The sequence below is a fragment of the Phalacrocorax aristotelis genome, chromosome 6 (genome assembly GCF_949628215.1).
Source record: "Phalacrocorax aristotelis chromosome 6, bGulAri2.1, whole genome shotgun sequence".
In the NCBI taxonomy this organism is placed as follows: domain Eukaryota; kingdom Metazoa; phylum Chordata; class Aves; order Suliformes; family Phalacrocoracidae; genus Phalacrocorax; species Phalacrocorax aristotelis.
Window position 1 is genome coordinate 18454999 of NC_134281.1, and position 19559 is coordinate 18474557.

Genomic DNA, 19559 nt, shown 5'->3' on the forward strand with positions numbered 1-19559 from the left:
TTAGAGCAGCTGAACTATTTAAGCCAGGGGTGCAATTCACTGTGGCTGTTACAGGACTTCCTGAGGCTTTGTCCAAGTGTCTCCAAATTGTTCCATCTCTCCAGATACTCAGACTAGGCAAATATACTCTCACTGCTGACCCCATTTTCTGATCCCATACCCTGTGCTCCCAGGTATCTGTACAAAAAGCAGGGGAAGAATGGGAAGACCATGGGGATGGGAGAGGGGCAGTCCTGGAGGATCAGGGGTTGAGGGTGTTTAGAGAGAAGAGTGTCTTGAGCAAATGTTTCCTCATGCTGACCCATGCTGAGGCTAGAGCCTGGGGAGAAAGACACAGAGAGAAGATGTGAATTAGACCCAGCAGATCCACAGGTGCTCATACCTCTCTGATGGGATGGGGACATGATACCTCCATTTTATTTTAGGGAACACAGTCATTTTTCTGAGAGCTGAATAAGTTGCTTGGAGCCTTCAAAGAGGTAGTGGTCTGGTGCTGAAGTCATTTTGTGGATCCGGATGTGAGTGGTTTTCCCCAGGCTGTAGCCAACTGGAGGCATAGCTTGCAATGTGATGCAGGGCTCATCAGTCCATTGGTGCCTGTGGTTCTGCCCCATCATCTAAATCATCTTCATCATCTGCCTGTATAAAAAATTAGAAAGTGCTATTTTTCATTCCTAAAAGCTTCCAGGTTGCCTCATAGCTGCTTTACTTTTGGTCAGTGTTAGCTAAAGGCCTTGCTAAGAAGTTCATCCATGGGTAAGGGTGGGTAAAGAGTTTAGGCAATGTAGTGTAAGCGCCCTCTCATTGCCTGACTGGGATCACAAGACCCAAGGAGCTTCACTCACTTCTTGAACTCTTGCTACATCTCTGCTTTGCCTTTCTAGGAGGGTTTTTTTTTCTGTCTTTCTTTTAATGATTAAAATAGCCCTTAATATAATCATTTGCTCAAACATAGGAATAGACAAAAAATGCATTCCCCAACTGAACTGAAAAATATTCAGGTCTTATGTCATTATTTTTTAACCAGGTCTGCATTAAAAGTTTTATGAGCTGCTCCAGTTTCGGAAGGTTTCCCGTAAATGAACTTTCCACCACTCTGTGACAGCGGTGCTTTGCCAAGACATGGATAATATGGAAAAATGAAAGGGGGAATAAAAGCCCTCCCCCCCCCACCCCTTTCCTCCATCTGTTACAATACAGGACTGTGTCAGGAAACGAGGTTTTGCAGTTTTATACTAGCAGAAGTGTGTTGTGGCGTTTGGGCTTTTTTCTGTGTTTGTTTTTTTGTTTGTTTTAAAAGCCGTAGAGTATGTCATTTCAGAGCTCTCTCCAGCAATCTGGAAGCAACCAACTTAAGGCATGGAAAAGACATTATGTAATTGCAAAAGACAAAAAACCCTCCCAGTGCTGAGGCCTTGTGGCAGAAGCCAGTCTCTGACCTCACCCTTCTCAGGATCTCTGGAGAACACTGTGTTCCTCTGGCCCTTGCAAAAAATAGCCTCTGCCAGATTTCAGCAAACAATTCTGGCATTTCCTTCCCCTGCCTCTGGTCTGTGGGTGTTTTGGAGTCTCTCATATGTGTGGGCAGGGATTCATTAGCTAAAATAAAAACCGTACTACAGAGCTGCATTAGAGAAAAAGAAAAAAAAGTTAGGAAAAAAAACGCAGGCAAGTGTAATAAGCCTGTGACATTGGCTAGTTTGGACTTGATTCTAGTTTTGGAATGAATAGACTAAGCCAGAAATAAAGGGGATCTCATGGGTCCTCTTCTTTCCCCTCCTGTTGTCAGTCATGGTCCCCAGTGCCCTGTCTTGCATGGCAGCAGCTGAACTGCTGGTGTTTGAAGGGCTGCCTTCCCAAATCCTGCTGGCAAAGCTGAGCACAGGCTGAGTATTTTGAAAGATCAAGGTTTTTGTTCTTTTTTAGCTTTTCCCAGTATAATCCCTACAGAGATGCAATTGTTTGGTGGTGTTTTTCCTCTGAATTCTCTTTAATTTCCTGCCTGTGGTTTTGGGGTTTTTGTGAGGTTTTATGGTTGTAGAGAAATTTTGCTGTTTACAGTGGCTGTCCTACATGTTCTAAAAACAGCATCCCATTTCTTCTAAGAAAAGTCCTTGTATGTCCTAGCTTAAATTGCTGGGTCATGATTATTGCCACTGTGATACCCCTGAGGGAACCCAAATAAATATCCCTCCTCATGGGTATCCTGCCTTTGTTTTGGTCCTGGCTCTCTGGGGCAGGTGGACCCTGTTCATCTTCAGGCTGCAGGTCAAAGACCCCAAATTTCACTGTTGGTGTATCCAAAAGCAAGGGAAAGCTGCTCTGTTTCTCAACCGCAGAAGCCAGCCGTATTGCCCTCAACTTTCCCCACAAATGTGCTCAAGTTTGGTTTGTGTCTGCCAGCTGGAGCTCAATACCTTCTTTACAAGCTTCTGCTTTTTGTAGGCAGGCTGCCAGGGGAGCTGGCGATAGGTTTTCAATGGCTGTGCTGTTTATTTTAGATTGTTGAACCTCTCCCAGAAACAAACAGAAGTTTTGGTTGGCCTTGTAGGGAACCCTACATCTGCCTGCTTAGGCTCTGTAACCATTGTTTTAGGATTAAGAAACAGTTGCATTGCATTTTCTTCAGCTTAACAATTTGGCCGTCATGGTGCAGGAAAGAGTTTTGTTCTGCTCCTGTCAGCAGTGATGCTTTCCTCACTCATAAAACTGCATTAAGGAACAGGTTGTGGCTGGGAACTCAAAGAAGTCTGAAAGTTTCCTGTGGTCAGGATGCCACATTATATATGTTAAGGTTCCTCTGCTGGGTTTGAGGGTATGAAAGTTTCATCTATTACATAAAAATGTGCGAATTCAGTGATGTGAGGAGTGGGGAGACTGGGGAATAAGGTATATCAAGTCCCCATGCTAGAAATGGAAGACCCTGTCTGAACCAGTCCTCCCAGGAGAGTATTCCCCATTTTTCTGCTCCCCACATGCAACTTCATCGTCTTCTTTCAAAATGTCCTCTGTGTGACACTGAAAATCTCTTCTGGGAAATTCTACCCCATGTCAACCTGGCCTTGCGGCTGCTAGTAGGTTAAGTTGTTGGTGCTGTTTGTCTTGCTTTGCTTCCTTTTCCCCATTGCTTTTGGTTCCAAGGAAAATACAAGAGGAGAGGAACATTTGTGTACGGTTGCACCTTGGATCAATGTGTGATCACTTCACCCTGGGTGCTTCCCAGCAGCTTCCCAAGTTGCCAACACAGAATTACCCCCACAACAGTGGTTTCATCTGACACAGCACACGGGCCATTATTCAGAAGACTTGGGCTCTCAGGAAGGGGGATCCTTCTCAAGCCTGCCTACCATGCTGCAGCAGGCACAGGGCTCCTGTCTCCACGTCGCAGCACTGCATACCTTCCCCAAAGCACAAAGAGGGTGGAGGGATGTGTAGCCAAGTTCTTTGCTGCAAATCCTGCTCCTGCAGCCAGCAAAGGGCAAGTTTGGTCGGTACCACAGGAGCCAGGGACGTGAGCGATTGTAGGGCCGTGACAACGATGCTGCCAGAGCCACAAGGTCCAAGAAGCCTTCCTTTTGGCTTGAGCTTGATTTATGGGTAAAACAGAGATCCTAGGTTTTAAAAAACACTACTATATCCCTGGGATGGCCAAGTGTGACAGCCCAGCAGCAGGGCTGTGCTAGGTACAGCTGGTCCAGAGTGCCCGCAGCCATGTCTTCCTGATACATCAGCTCATGGGCTCCTTTCTACAGTCACTTCTGCGCTCCTTGGCAGAGCAGAAGGGCAATGAGGGTGAGGAGGACTTTTTGCCTTCAAAGGGGCTTGCGGCCGTGCCTCTAAGTGCCTCTGTATTGATCAGTACTCCCTGGCACCAGCCTGCTGGCTGCGAAGCGATCTGAGCACTGACTCTACACTTACCTCACTTCAAAGGGAAGCTGCTGCTTGTCGGCAGCCTTTTATTTTTCCCTTGTGGAAGAAACTACAAATCGTTGATGAGTCCTTTACCTAAATGACTGTGCAGCTCCTCCACCAAGGGAGCCAGGCTGCAACTACCTAGAATCATTGGGGGGAGTAATTCCCCTTCCCTTGCCAGCGGCAGCAAAGCGTGCAGAGGTGCCATGGTCTGGTGGATTGAACATGAAGCCCTGGGAGGCTGTTTTCTGAGCCCCACAGTGCTGTTGCCTCATTGGCTTGGTTCTGGAGAAGTATCTGATATTTCGGTGCTGTGGGTTTCTCCCTCCATTGCACCAGAATAAAGATAAATAAATACATATTTAGCGTATTATTATATTTAATATATAAATTTTATTACTAGTTATATATTATACAAATATGTAACTTATAATATATTGAATAAATATAAATAACTAAAGATAAATAATAAATAAAGCTGTTTGCATCCCTTGCAAACAGCTCTAAAATGTGTCAGGTCCATGTTGTGCTGTGGAAAATGCAGTGGAAAAGAACAGCAAATTAATGGTGCCAAAAGTGTTGATGGTTTCTAGGATCCTTCAGGCCACTTTGAAGAACCTCTGCTGAAATTTTGGTAGAAACTGAGAGATGTGAAGGAGAGAGGATGAGCCGGCTTGGAGGGTCAGCGGTGGCTGCCCAGTCCCAGCTGGCTCCTTGCAGTATTTTGGCTTGGTTAGAGGGGCAAGCTCACTTTGTATGGTGATTGATAAGAGTTTTTGAGTTTGTTGAGAAATGTCCATCACATTTGCTGGGGTGGGATGCTCGGGAAGGTGTCAAGCATCTCCAAAGCTCGTGGAAAGTGGTGGCCAGGGAAGCAGTAGAGATGCAGAGGGGGCAGCAAGAGCTGGACATGGTCATTATGCACCAGGGGGAAGGATGCGCATAATTCCTGCTGCCAGCAAAGCTGCTGATGTCCTGGGGACTGCTTCCATGATTCCTGAGGCTGGCAAGTCTAGAAGGATCACACAGACATCAGAGAGCATTTATGAACCTCATGTCAACTGGCTGTGCCTTGCCGGGAGTTCCACTGGGAAGACATTGGTTCCATGCACCTAACTCTTCCTCTGAGAATCCCAATCCCTCATTAAATGCCTTCCTTATTTCTCAGGTAATTTTCCATTTGCACAAAGTAATTTGATTTTGGACAGAGGATACAGAAAGCACTGCCAGCAAGGTGTTACCCCCTGACAAAAAACACTGAGTGAAGAGAGCCTTGAAATCCTAGCCCTGAGCCCTTGCTCTAAATGCAGCCAGCGGTAGGGTTCAAGTCTTATGCCCAAGGAGACACCAGCACAAGCATCACATCTTCCTTTCCAGAAGGGGTTTGCCTTGCTGCCTGGTATGTTCCTCATGATAATTTGCCAGCAATTACTTCAGAGACTGATCTCATAAACAGTTTGTCAACTTCAGATTTGTCATTCAGTTTCTGGACTGAAATAGCATGTGTGTGCCTGCGTAATCCCTGGTTTAGGCAGAATAAACCCTATGTCTGGGGTGCGTTTTCTGCTGGATCAATCTATCTGTGCAGCTCAAACCTGCGATCAGCCATAAATGCTGCAGATTAGTGCTAATTGCTGCAGGAGTTGCATCAGTGTCTGTTAGTTAACAAGGGCTTTGCTCTGTCCTGGACTGGTATGGTTTTGGGTGGCAACTGGTGCTGTTCCTTCCCGATGCAATTTACCTTTTACCCAAGAAAGTGAGATTTAAAGCAGCTGGTGGATATGTTGGCACTATTGGGGAAGGAGGGGAACAGAGGTTGTAAAAAAATTGAATTTTTCCTGCTGTGCAACACTTTTCTTCCTGGTGTTTTTCTTCTCTCACTCTCCCTGCAGTAACCTAGCTGTAGCTCTGTCCCTGCTCTCCATTGTTCTTGATATACATCCAGTTTTGCACCAAGTAATTTTGCTTTGGTGTGACTCACCATTTTTTCCTCATTTGTGCATTTTTGAAATCTGGGGGTGCAGCTACAACACCATTGAAAGTGTTAGTATCTCCTAGGGTGGCTTTGGACTATGGGCCAGGCAGTAGCCAGCTCCTGGACCAGCAAATAGGCTCAAAGTGGCAGAGTTGCAACTCCCAGGGATTATTTTTTTTACTGTGTTTTACTGGCCTTGAAATCTAGTTCACTTGTCTAAACCCTGTTCTACTCCTAACCCTCTTCCTCATCTGAATCAGGAGAAAAGCTTTTTTAAAAGGAAAGAAAGAGTTGTCCTGGGTCGTCTTTTACATCTGCATCAACTCAAAACAGGCATGCAATGCTTGGAGAAAATAGAAAGGGATGTCCAGCTGGAACTGGATTGAATGCCATTGTTTCATTTATTGTTCTACTGAGAGTGAAATACAGTGAAAGATGTCCCCTCACTGCTGGATAACCTCCCACCAAGAGGGAATTGCTGATGTCTACCACTCAGGTTTCTGAATATTACTGTGTATCAAAATGTTCTCTCCAAGCATTTTTGGAGCAAGAAATAGCTTTTGGGGAAAAAAAAAAAAAAGAAAAAAAAAAAGCCCAAACAACAAAACACCACCCAAAACAAAAAACAAAAGCCACCATAATATTTGCTGAAAACTGATTTTTGTTTTGGGAAAAAAGGCAAAAAGCATCCCAGACAGGTTTGAGGAATGTAAAATACTCAGTGGAAAGTACAAGCTTTTTGATTTTGTCTCCTTCCTTCTCACCTGCATCCAACACAGCCCCTCAGTATCTCCCATGTGTAGCCATAGCACAGACAGTCTGGAGTTGTTCAAGGGAATTTCTTGCTTCTGGATTGCCAGTAACACTGAACTAAAGAGGCTGGCTCAGAAGGAACAAGCCAAATGCATTTTAGCTCAGCTTAAAAAATGGATTAATGTTTTAAGTTAGATTATTTGAAAATGGTTGAAGCTACTCAAAATAATTTGCTTCTTTCAGTAAGCAGTACTTTATGGTGGAAAGGTTGTAACTTATGTGTCTTATCTTTTTATCACCAGTAAGTTTTTAATATATTACCATTTATCTCTGGATTGGTTGAAAAGTTCATTGCTATGCCTTTTCTCTCCAAATTAACATAAATTAATTACCCTTCCTGGAAACGACTGTGGAGAGAATAGAAATGTCTTTTGGTAACTGATCAGACTTGGACAAAAAACCAAAAGTGAGTGTAGCTTTAAATGCAGAGAGAAGAGACAAAGCAGCCCCCAGTATTAGACGCCAAACAATAAAGCCTTTAATATGTCTCCGGGATTTTGAGGGGACTGTACTGCTGACCTCTCATTCCTGCATATTTTCCGCTGGCAGCATAGCAGCCTTTTCCCTCTATCTGCTCTTACAAATTCATCCCATGAAATGGCAACATGAGGACCAAAGTAGAAGCAGGCACTGAACTGATGGCTCTGCTGGGAGGGTGGAAGAAACTCTGGACTAGTGTCTCCTCGGGGTAAAAATGGTCGAAGGCACGTAGGGCTGTGGACAGATGTCCTGTTCCTGATCTGGCTGGGCCAGCTAGAAACATTGCTGCCACTGACCAGGAATGGCTGCTTCCTTCCCCTTAGGCTGGCTGGTCGGTAGCTGATGGGGCAGCTCTGGCATAGCCATGGTAGTAAACATGTAGGAGGTGGAATGGCTTCATCTGACCACTGTTTGTAAAACAAACACTTATTCATAGCCTAAATCCAATTGCAAGTCACTAGCTTGCTGCTGCAAATAGCTCCTGAAAGTGCTCAGGCCCATGAGGAAGTTTTGGTGACATGATCCCTGAGTCCTGGTCCTGATGGGACCTCATGATGAGGATGGGTGCATGGTGGTTCCTTTTCACTCCAGCATGGATAACGGTTGTCACACACACACAGGGCTGCCTCTGTGCTGTATCTGTGTCACCTTGAAGGCATCATGCGTGGTATGAAGTGCTCACTGCAGGCAGCATGCATCTCTGGCAGATGTCCCTGCTGCAGAGCCAGAAGGCTTGGGCAGAGGAGAGGAGCCTCCATCTCCTGACAGTCACATTGGCTTCGTATGAGCCTGCCTGTGGCTTGGATACACAAGCCTTACCCCTGTGGGAGGAGGAGGTGTTTGGAAGTGACCACTGGGGGGATGAGCACCTTCCTTGTGTGTTGGCATGAGTGCAGAGGACCTGCTGGCATGCGGGGCATTATTGATAGGCAATGGTGGAGTGGTTGACTTCATGTATTAGCAAAAGGGACACCTGACTAGTAAAACGGTAATTACCTTTGGATCTAATAAATGTAACTATCGAGTAATCCACCAGAGTGTATAATGAGGTAGGAATATTTTTAGTCTGTGAGTTCTTTGCAGTCCCCTGGTGCAGTACTCCAAGTAAAAAGCACTTAGGCAGCATTGATGGCCTGTAGCTTTTTAAGAAATTACTGTGATGCATCTTTAAAACTGGCAGCTTTATTAAAAAGGGAGGTGGGGGGATGCTATTATCTTAACATAACTGGGTTAAGAGACAATACACATTTCAGAAGGGCCCCATTGTGCTGTGAGGTTTGCAGGAATGATAGCTTGAGGTACAGCTAATAGCTAGAGATGCTGAGAAATTTGTCTGGGCCATTTTGAGCTCAATGCGCTGCTGTTCTCTGATCTGGACATTGGGGCTGGGCTGGGCTCATCCAGTGCTGACGTGGGCACTGCCTGGCTATCCCATGTGTAGTAAGAACAGGACAAAGACCCTTTGTTGAATGCCCAGATGATGCTACAGCACAGAAATTGTTTGAGCTGGATCCAGTGCTTTAACCCCACATTTGCTGCTCAGCTGATGAGTGAGAAAAGGGAGAGGAAATTGTAATTTTCTGTTGGAATAAATTATTTTTTTAAAAAAAAAAAAGGTCCAGGAAATCCCATTCATGTTTGCGATGTGGCCAGGGCATGTTCTCAAAGACCCGTTGCAGAGCAAGCAGCTCAGCATCATGTTCAAATGTGATTTCAAAGCGCATGCCCTAGCTACTCCCCTTGCTAAGCACTTGGTGCAGAGCCTGAGAGCAGACGAAGCCTGAGAGAGCAGAGCCTTTGGACCTATGTTAGCACAAGCACCCCCTCATCAGCCTTTCTTTTAATACCTCTGCATAACAAATACAAATTAATATAATTTATGAGGGCAAAACAGAGGTTACACTAGAACCCTGACCTGCACATGGATGATTTCAAGTTTCAGTTTGTTACTTATGTGACAAACATTATCTTTTGCTCCTACTAAAGACTTTCATTTGCAAGTTCTACCCCCTGCCACTCCAACCAAGAGTTTGCACTTCGGAGAATTTTTTTCTAAATTCAGGGAGGATTTTCAGAGCTAAGTGTCTGTAGTTCACCTGAGCCAGCCAAGCACTCCCAGTCTTATGTGTACCTTGGTAACAGAGTGGGATGCTGATGTGATGGGTGCTTGGGTGCTTCCCGTTGTCATTGCAAGGCAATGGGCCTGGCCATTTCCATTGCAAACACCTGTTTACCAGCAAACCAAGTACATAGATGTTCACAGTGAAAGGTGTGCATTCCCCAAGGGCTCACATAAAGCCTATCAAAAAAAAAAAAAAGTGTAAAAACTGCTTAGCTAGATTCATTTCCATATTTGCAGAAATTTCCATGGGAATGCCTTTTGCAGCACTCAGCCAGCTCATGCTATGAATTAGCTGAGCCCTTCGCCTGCCCCCAGCCTGCAAAGCAATGGTGTGCTGTCTCTTTCTTTCTTTTTAGTGGACATTTCAAAAGGCAGTATCTTATTCCAGCCTCTTCAGACTGGAGAGGGAATGCAGACCTCAAACACCTGCTTCCTGCCCTGGCAGCGCTGAATGGCCAAGGAGCACAGGGCTGCTGAGCCTTTGTTTTGGGGCTTTCTTTTAACTACAAGGAGTAATCGGTGTTGGCTGTTAAATGAATGAGTTTGGTTGGAAGATAAGCCTGGACACCTGAGGTCTTGCATTCCTGGCAGGGCTGGCGAGCACCAAAGGGCTTTTTCAGCAGGCATCCTGGAAAGTCGCTATTATGCGTGAGCTTTACACTCAAACACCTTTGGACAATGAAGGCACCAGAGGACACTGCTGTTCCTGATTGTCAGCAGTAGAATGAATCTGTGCTTCCTGCAGCGTTTCCCTCCTTTGGCGGCAGGGCCGGTGCAGAGTGGAGAGCTTTGCAGAGGCACAAAAGGTCTCTCAATAGAGCAGGGGTCAAACTGCGGGTTCCTCCTTTCAAAATGGCTCCTGATCTCTGATGCAAAGCGCCCTGCAAGACCCCCTTTCGGAAACAGAGAAAGAGCGACATTGCTGATGCAAAAGAGAGAGAGAAGGAGGAGGAGGGAATCCCAGGCCCTGGCCCTGAACAAACCTGGGCTGATGTTTACAAAGCTCCCTGTGGCAGAGGCTTAGGTTCCCAGCTCCCAGCATTACTGATGGAGCTCTTGCCTTAAATCTCTTTGCCATCCTGGCTGTGCAGCCCCCCAGAAGGGGGTCCAAATATCTGCAGCCGGACATGGGTACTGCTAGCTATGCACCCCATTTAGTGCCCCACGTGTGTCAAGGGGTTTTGCTGGCCCTGGAGCCATAGGGAGTTGTTGAGATGGGTTCTGGTACTGAAGGACACTTGTGATTGCAGTAATTCAGGTGGATCAGTGATGTGTGTGTCAGCACAAAGGGGCTGGCTGCAGGGCAAGAGTGTTCTCTTTGCAGAGCTGTGGCTCTGGTTTCCACAGCTTTTCCTGGGAGGCTGGTGAGGACCAGCAGAGATCTTTGAGGTGGGCTGTTACACTGTGGTGCTGGGAGCCTGCTCACTCTTTCCTACAGCGGTGATGGGCTGCACATGGATTTGCTTCTGCAAAGCAGATGGAGGTTGTGCTGCCTAACCTCAAAGTTGCTGGTCTCCCTGCAGAACCAATGTCTGCCATGAAATACAATGCCCTTAAAAATAGGCCTGTAGTCTTGCAATCCTGTCCTGTGACAGTCATTGATAGCAGAGATGCTTTGTACAATGGGCTCAGCTGGACGTGGCACCCCAGTATGGCTAACAGAGGGTGCACGGAGCAACCTTGTTGCAGTCTAGGCGATATCTACATGAGCAGACACAGCAGTGCCATAGAAATGGATGTGGAGGGTGAAGGATTAGTGCTAAGGACTTGATGTCCATGCTGTACGTGTTTTGGGGTTTGCTTTGACTAGTTCTGGTCAGACCTTGGACCCATTAGTTGATGTGATGTACTTTTTGTACTTTTTGTACTTTTTGTTTGTACCCAAAACGAGTTCTGCTCCCACAGCTTGAGAGGAGCTGTGGGAGCCACCTGTGTGGTGGGAGCCAAAGTGCAGAAAGTGGAGAAGATCAGAACTTCTCTTTCCAAACCACACTTCTGATCCAAATCAAAACAAACACTTCTGATCCAAATCAAAACAAACAAAAAAAAAAAAAAAACAAAAAAAAAAAAACAAAAAAAACCCACAAAAATCAAAAAATCAAAACAAAAGGACAGGCATCTAGGCTAGGTCTACCAACAGCAGCCAGAGGGGCCCAGGCATCCAGCCCCCACCAAATTTGAGTGTCCAGCGGGCACTTTGTTCTCCTGCGCATTATGAACATCCCAGCCCTGGGGAAATTCTTCAAGGTTTGGCAAGCCAAGAGCCACTGTTGGCCAGTGTATAAATGGATGCAGCATCTGCACTTTGAGTCTCTTACTACCTCTTTTAAGGCAAATGTTTTCCCCAGAGGTTTTTGAACTCTTTGAATAGTGTAGAAACATGGCCATGCACATAGTGCCCTTCCTGTCCAAGCCCTGCAAAATCCCTGGCTACATCACCCTGGCACAGGTGGGGTCTTCAATGGCCCTGGACCCCAACTACCATCACTTCTCCATGCAGGTGAGGAGACTTTTGCAAATCATTCCCCTCCTATTTTCCTACCCACAGAAAGGATGGGGCGGCCTAGTTCTGAGAAACTAGCCCTGGGGAAGCCTGAATTTGGCCATTGCAATCCCTATTTGTTAAATACATCCACACAATGATATTTCAGTACGTGTCTTAAAACAATTATTTCCTTTTCTCTTATTGTTCCAAGTCCTTTGGATTTCTCATGCAGATTAAGGAGTGTCCCTGTAGAGCTGAGACACAGCAGCAGAGCTTCTGGGGTAAATCGGATCCCGTTTCCCTGCAGAGCATAGGCAGTGGAAGAATAGCACTGCACTGGCATTGTATATTTACTTTGCAGCCGGGAGCCTGGGAAAAGAAAGGATCCAGCTTGTACGCATTGCATGGGCACAGCAACATTTTAAGGGGTGGAAGAAGGGAAAGGGAAACACACCAGAAACTCATTGAAAACTGCCATCCATCTACGGCTTTTTTTTCTGTGTGATAAACTCCTCTGCTTTCTGCTGTGCAGAAAACAGCATGTGGGGAATTCCGGTGCCAGCAACACTTCTTACTGGAAACCAAGATGTTTCTGTAATGAGGAAAGAAACGTTCTGGACTATGAAGTTATCAAACAACTTGACAAATTCAGATGTGCTAAATCACCCAGTGTAAACATCTGTCTAGCCTGCTTTTATGTGCCTACAGTGAGGGTGGCTTACCCGCTTCTTGGCGAGACGTAATCTCTGTCCTCTGGTGCTATTTTTAGCTTGTATTTATTTGGAGAAGGCTGTTACAGTAATCTAATCAGGTCTCACTTGCCTCTAATACTTCTTAATGCTGTTTAGGGGAGAGGGGCTGTTAAAACACTGCTGTGGCTACAGCTTTTGCAGCATGCTATGATGTGACAGCCCCATGTATGGTTCCCTTTGAACATTGGAGCCATTGGACCCTGGGTCACTGGTGCTCATTTTGGCTGCATTACTGACTTGCTTTCTGATGTTGGGGCAAATAATTTCGCTGCTTTGCTTCCTGTTTACCTTTTGTCCTTAGGGACAAAGCTCCTCTGGGGCATAATTGGCTGTTACTGAGTTTTCCTGGCCCTCATCTTGGGGCGTGGAGGAGGAGACGCATGGTTGGGAGGTGTTAGAATGTGTATTCAAGCATATATTCAAGCATAATCCCACTGGCCTTGCTGAGACTGCTCACATGTTTTAAATTAAGTGTGTCCTTAAATATTTTCAGGAATCAGAGCTGGGTTAGTTTAGGCTGAATACATTAAGAAATGCATACGCGTTTGGGACCAGACGGAAACCTGACTGTTTTAAATCCATTAAATGTAAAAGAACAGGAGTGTGTGTTGGCTTAAGAGCTGGGAAACCAATTTTGAAGTCAGTATTCCCTATTGCTGAAAGGAACTGAGCACAGCAGCTGCACAGTAGCATGGGAGGGGAGCAGAGCTCCTGGGGGAGAGGCAACCACCTTCCTGTGTCCAAGCAAACCTGGGCATAAAGAAATGCTTGGTGCAAACATCTGCTTACTTTGTGTTTCAACTCTCTGTGCAATGACGCACTGCTTAGGAAGTTAGTCCCACCTGTGGAAACTGCACCTTCATGGTTTTTGTGCTCCCCACCATGGGACAGTATCATGGAAATAGATTTCTAATTTATACTAAGGCAAAACCTAAAGACAGCTTTTCAGAAAGTTGCCCACACCAGGATTTTTACCTACATCTTCTCTGATTGAGGAATTTCTGTTTTGTGAAAGGATGCTTTATTTGGGGGAAAAAAATTTAGCTGTTTCTTTTGTTTGGCATCAAAGCCAGCGTAGAGGAGAATTCTTTTTTTTATTATTTTTCTCTCTTTTTCTTTTTTTTTAATAGCAGCCAGCTGCATTAGTAGTCTCGAACTGTGTTCTTCCTTCTGCTTTGAATATAAAGCCTATAGCAAAGGAACATTCTTTTTTTTTTTTTGTCTTGGCAATAAACGGTGTCTTAAACGGCCAGTGGTGGATGGAACTTGCCCATTTACTTGGGAGACAAAGTCAAAATAAGCGCTAATGAAGAAAAGCAGCAAATCCAGCATTTCAGGTCCATGTTCTCTGTTCCCTATGAATAGGCATATACTGCTTGGAGCAGTTATGGTGATGGACTGGAAATCCGTGGGGTGTTGCTTATGCAGGTATAAGTCCTGCTGGCTGTGAGCCACTTCTCTATTATCAGTTTCTCTACTGCAGTGAAATGGCTCAAAATTAAACTCTGGGTCCTGAGGCAATGTGCATGTTCTTGCTTTGGCTTTTGCATGTAACAGCAGAGCATGCATTGACTTTAAAAAAAAAGGTGGGGTGGGGAGGGAGGGAGAAGAAGAGAAAATATTTAATTTGCTCCAGGAAGGAGCTTCTACAAACCCGAAAGGAGTAAAATAAATGCTGTTTGGCTCTTCAGCCACAAGAGAGAGCTTGCCCAGTTGACAGAGCTAATGCCCAATTCATGGGCTAATTCTGTGCAAGCTCTTTTGTGCCAACGGCCAACATCCCAGAGGCCAGGGAGCTTCTTTCTGAGCCAGACAGAGCTGAGAAATGGGTGGCTTCCCTGGGATTTGCTCTCTTGCATGAGTTCTTCATGGCCATTGGCCACACATCGCAGCGCTTTTGGTTTTTGGCTGGTTCTTAAAGGATGTCCTGGTCAGGCTGGGCAGACACAGAGTCTGTGGTTTTCTCTCTTCCTGAGTTCAAGTCCTGTAAAGTTGGAGTGAGGGAAAGAAATAAGCCTTTGTAAACTTTTAGTTCACAACTGTTGCTAGGTCTTGTATCTGTCCGCTCACCCCAATGCCTGTCATCATGCAGCTGCCACAACCTACTATTTATCTTGTTCCTTTTCTTTCTTCCTCAGTCTGTCCCTCCCACACACACACACCCCCACACACCCCGCATAGTCTGCCTTGCTGCTGGTTTCTGCTCCTTTTTTCTCTCCTCCTTGCTCTCTCCTTGTCTCTGTACTTTTTTTTTTCTGTACATTTGTTCACCACCTGCGTTCAGTCAGGCTTGTGGCAAGAGCAGCTCCCTCCCTTCAAACCTTTCAGGGGTGTTCTCATCATCTGCAGGAGAGAAACAAGCCATGGCCATTGAACAAAAATGAACTCGTGAGATTACAGCACAGCAAAATTACTCAAAGGTCTATTTAGAAAACAAAAGCCAGGCTCATCTTTCCTTGGAGTTTTAATTCACCAAGGTACACCCTCGGAGTCCCCATGGAGCCAGTCTTGGTGCATCACAGCCCAGCTGGGGAGTGTGGGTGGATGCTGGGCACAGTGACGCTGGTTTAGCAAAGCTACTGAGCCCAGCGGCTGTTGTGGCTTCAGGGGGAATTTTGGCACCCAGTCCTGCCTTCTCAGTGCATAGAGTTGGAGTAGATGATCTCCTGAGCTGCCTCCCTGCCATTCATTTCAGATGAGCTACTCTGCTGGACTGTGATACACCTGCAAAATGCCCTGCCTGACAGACAACCTGGCAAACCCAGGAGGGATTGGGAGCATCCATTTCTGCCTGAGGTCTGTGTCTGCCCCATTAGGACTTGCACAGGAGGAATCCCATGTGCATGAAGGAATGAACATAAAACCACCTTCTCACCCACTTTCCTGCATCCTCACTTCCCTACTTAGTGCTTCCAAAGATATCTTTGCATCTGCTCACAGACAATCTCAGGAGTGATTTTTGGAGATGAACAGGCTTTGCTGCTTCTACATCAGCTTTAGTTTTCCCTGTGGCACCCTGAATTTGTTTAAACCTGAAATTCCGGAAGCACTAAACTGTGGTAGAAGGCTGTTGAAACATGTACAAACTGGCAAGCAAAATATGTTGCATCTTACCTAGAGGGCCAAAGGTTTCCTGCATCTTAGAATTATCCTTCACTTATTTAAGGGCTTGAGTGCAAACTCAGAAACCTAACTTCAGTAACTCATGTCTCTTAGCTATTTTATTTATAAAGAGCAAAAGGTCTTCTGTGTCCCGCTAAATAACACTTTAACTGGAAAGATATGAGGTGAGGTACATAACTCCTTCATAGTTAGAGTAGTGCACTTGGGATTAAGCTTTGAATTTTCCTAGATAGTCAGATATCAAAGCTTTTGCCCTGAACATGCTCTGTTTGTAGGAAGATTCGCAAACAAGGCAATACACAATTCTAATCTAATGGGGTGTTTGGTCAGAAAACAACCCTATGATTCTCCTTCAAGTGTGGATACGTCATAGCTTATGTAAAGTTATGGAAAATTAGTTCTGATTGTAAACTGAAATTTTTATCTACAAAACGAGAATTTTTTAGAAGATGCAGTCTGGAATCTCAGGTTGTGATTTGCCATATTGCCAAAAGCCAAATACTGTATATAGCATACCATTCCTCTCTGTGTCTCACATAGATTTTGGCCAACAGCTAGTCAAGGATCAGAAAGCATGGAGAAGAACTGCTGAAGGCAAGGCAGTTGTCTTCCTTATCCTGCTGCTTCCCATCTTTGCAGAACAGCATGTGAGCCTGCAGAGCTGCTACTCTTTGTGATAGGCAACAAAGATTTCTCTTTCAGGAGAAAAGTCTCAATAGCCAAAAGCTTCTAAGGTTTTCGTAGTACCCATGCCAAACCCTTATTGGTTGTCTTAATTAAATGCCTCTTCTTTTTTGGCTTCATGCAGTTGCTAGTTAAATAAAAGAATCCACTGGTGATCTGACTTGGTCTTTGGAGAATAGAATACATATTTTTGTACCTATATATATACACACACACAAACACACATGCTTCTTAGTGTTGTGTCTTTTTCTTTGTCTCAAAAGTCTTGTGTTGAGATGCATAGTGTAAAGAGGCATTAAAAACATCCCTGTTTATTTTTTAGCAACATATCTAATTCCCATTGCATTGAGCCTCCTCCAAAAGGACTAATACAGAATGTCAATAATAAAAACCACTAATGCTCCTCAGCTCTTGAAGTGACTTGATGAGGTAAAGAACCTTCTTTTCCACATATCACTTTGTTTTTAGCTGTATGTTTCCTGTTAAGCATATGTGGTGCATTCCCAATATATGGGTGTTAAAAAAGAAGAAATTACCCCCAATGCCGCCTTATGAACATCATTATGATTCTTGTGACTTTTTGATGGTTGGTCTCTGGAGGGGGAGAAGGTGTGGGATTAGGCAGTGAAAACCTTTCTAGCCCTCTCCTTCTGTCCAAACTCCTTTCTCTGAAAGCCAGCCTGTTCCTAACCAGTGAAACAAAGGATGCCAAAATTAGGATAGGACTGTGAGATGGTAACAAGGCAAAAAGTATTATTGTGTTTGTGTATCAGAAACCATGGCCAAACATATTGAAATACTGCATAGAGCAATACTCTGGGTGCTCCCCTGCGCTTTGCTGGGCACATGGCTTGTCAGCTGGATTCAAGATTAGGCAAAGAAATGTTGTGAGGTGGCGTGACAGCCGTAATTGTTGGGGGGGATGACGACGACCCTTGAGAAAGCTGGTACAGAGTGTGTGTGTGGTCTCCTCAATGTGCCTTTTTCTGTGCATATGGGTGTAAAAAGCTCCATGTACAAATCAGTTTGAACTCAGGTCAGCGTAAAAGATCTTATGATGAGCCAGGTTGTGTTAAGAAGCAGGAAGAATTGATTCGGAACATGGTAGTGGAGGAAAAAGTAATCCCAAAGCATTTTTAATGTTGGTGGCTTGGAGTTTTATACCTAGTTTACTTTCTGAAGGAAAAATCTGGTTTCCACCAAAAAAAGCCATTTTCACTCCAAATATTTAATTTTCACTGAAAATTGGAAAGGGAACTTTTGAGGCTGGGGCAAATGCTAATCTCTGCATCTTCCTGAGTCCTCACGAGTGCCTCTCTAAAGTTGTATCATAAGTTGTGCATTTTTGTCCATGATCTGGACACTCCCCTTCCTCCTTGCTGGAAATTGCCTTCCCATGATGCACTGCACTTTTTGCCACAGGGATTAGGTCCATACAACCCTCCACTTCATTGATAATTGCCATAATTTTCAAGCTAGATGAGTTCTTGATTACATTAAAAAAGATGCCTGTACTCAACTGGATGTTAGCTATTTTGCTTCCAAGGGTAATTAGCCACGGATAGAAGGAAATAATTGATGTACACACAGAGTGGAAGCATTTCTCTGCCATTATGGTCTGAAAACTCATATTTTTTTGTCCATTCTGTCTGAACTTGAAGTAGCTCTTCTGTTTAGCACGGTAAAAGGAGTAGGCTTTTTAACATAAGCTTGTTCTGTGTCTTATTAGAAGCTATTTTCTCATTTCTGGAAGAGTGGGTAAGAGCAAATTACTTGAATTTATCATGCTCAGAAAAGGAAAACAAAGGACATTTCCTGAAGAGTTAAAATGTATTGCCGACATGGTGGTTTTGACATTCGTATAATGTGGCAAATATATACTGAGATAGACCTGCACATATATGCTTTAACAGAAACCTGTAGTTTGGAAAGGTTCTGATTCAGGATTTATGTCTGGGAGGTGCAAGACATACTGTGGTATCATCAGCCAAAAGCACAAGAAGGATCTTTGTCTTCATAAGTCCTTTTCCTCCACTGACCTTGCAGTTCAGGCTCTCTGTGTTCCCTTCTTTTCTTCCAAGTGACCTGGTGTGGTTACTTGTGTGACAACATCATCATGAGGAGGAGCATTGCCTAGCTGTCACACCTCAATCACCTTTTGGTTTCATCTCTATTTTATGCTTCCCTTGGGTCACCCCTCAAGTGTCCCCATTCCCTTGCAGCACTTCCTAGGTTCAGCCTCTCATGACTCATGTTGTTGCCACCTGTCCTCCAGGAAAGTTGTCTTATCTTTCTGGTTCAGTGTCCACTTTTCACCTAGCTTTCCATGGTGAGTTCTTACAGGAAAGAAACATCACACACAGAGGATACAGACCAGTGCAATGTTGGTTGGTGGAGGATGAAGTGTCTTAGCTAGAGCAAAAAGTATCTGAAAAAATGGGCTAGGATACAGGAGCTGGGAGAGATAAGCTAAAGGTCCCTCAAGGAAACATGGTACCCAGTTCAGGGCTCCCACATTCTGGGCAAAAGTCTGAGCCACTGGCCACTAAAGAATAGCAAATCCTTTTGTTTTCTACTTCAGCTCATCAGATTTTGACTCAAATCCACAGACTTCTGGCTGACCTACACTGTATTTCTGCATTAGTTTTATGAGTAAGCTGTTGGGTGAAAAATATTATCTATGCGTAGATAGAAGTCATAGCATCAATTCCTACCATGCTTTCAATCTGACAAGAGTTACATCTTGCTACTGTACGTAGGAATTCCCATTGCTGCACGTACAAATACTAGTGTACTACTTAAAAGCTCTCTTTCATGTCTCTTACTGGGCTACAGAAATGCCTTCTCAGAAACCTGTGCTGTCAGCTAAGCTGACAAAGGTTTTATTAAACATGAGGCAGAACTAATATCCTTTAAAGAAAGCTGCCATGCCATTAATTGTCACTCTGGTTTGTGTCAGATGCTTTCAAGAAGTGTGCTTGGTTCCTCCACAAACACAACGGCATCTTTCACTCTTAATGAATAATGCACTCCAGATGTTCTACCCTGTGAGAATTTCTTGCGCACGCTGCAGTGCCAAGAGAAAAATAAAGCAGTTCAACTTATTTAACCCAGATCTCAGACTGTCTGTCTGCATCATCTAACTCCATCAAGCTGATGGAGCACATGGAATGGATGGAAAACATGTGGTTCCTATAGACTCCTGCATTTCAT

At 44.7% G+C, this 19559-nt stretch overlaps 1 long non-coding RNA gene across 4 annotated transcripts in view; it reads left to right on the forward strand.

Annotated features, from left to right (window-relative positions):
- LOC142058695 (uncharacterized) overlaps positions 1-19559 on the forward strand; it is a 264243-nt gene that overhangs the window by 183901 nt on the left and 60783 nt on the right. Inside the window, exon 6 of one of the 4 annotated variants that reach the window (XR_012661066.1) lies at positions 15235-15335. The exons of the other annotated variants lie outside the window; for them this stretch is intronic. This is a non-coding gene — a long non-coding RNA (uncharacterized LOC142058695). The remainder of the gene's footprint in view (positions 1-15234; positions 15336-19559) is intronic. 4 annotated transcript variants of the gene reach the window in all.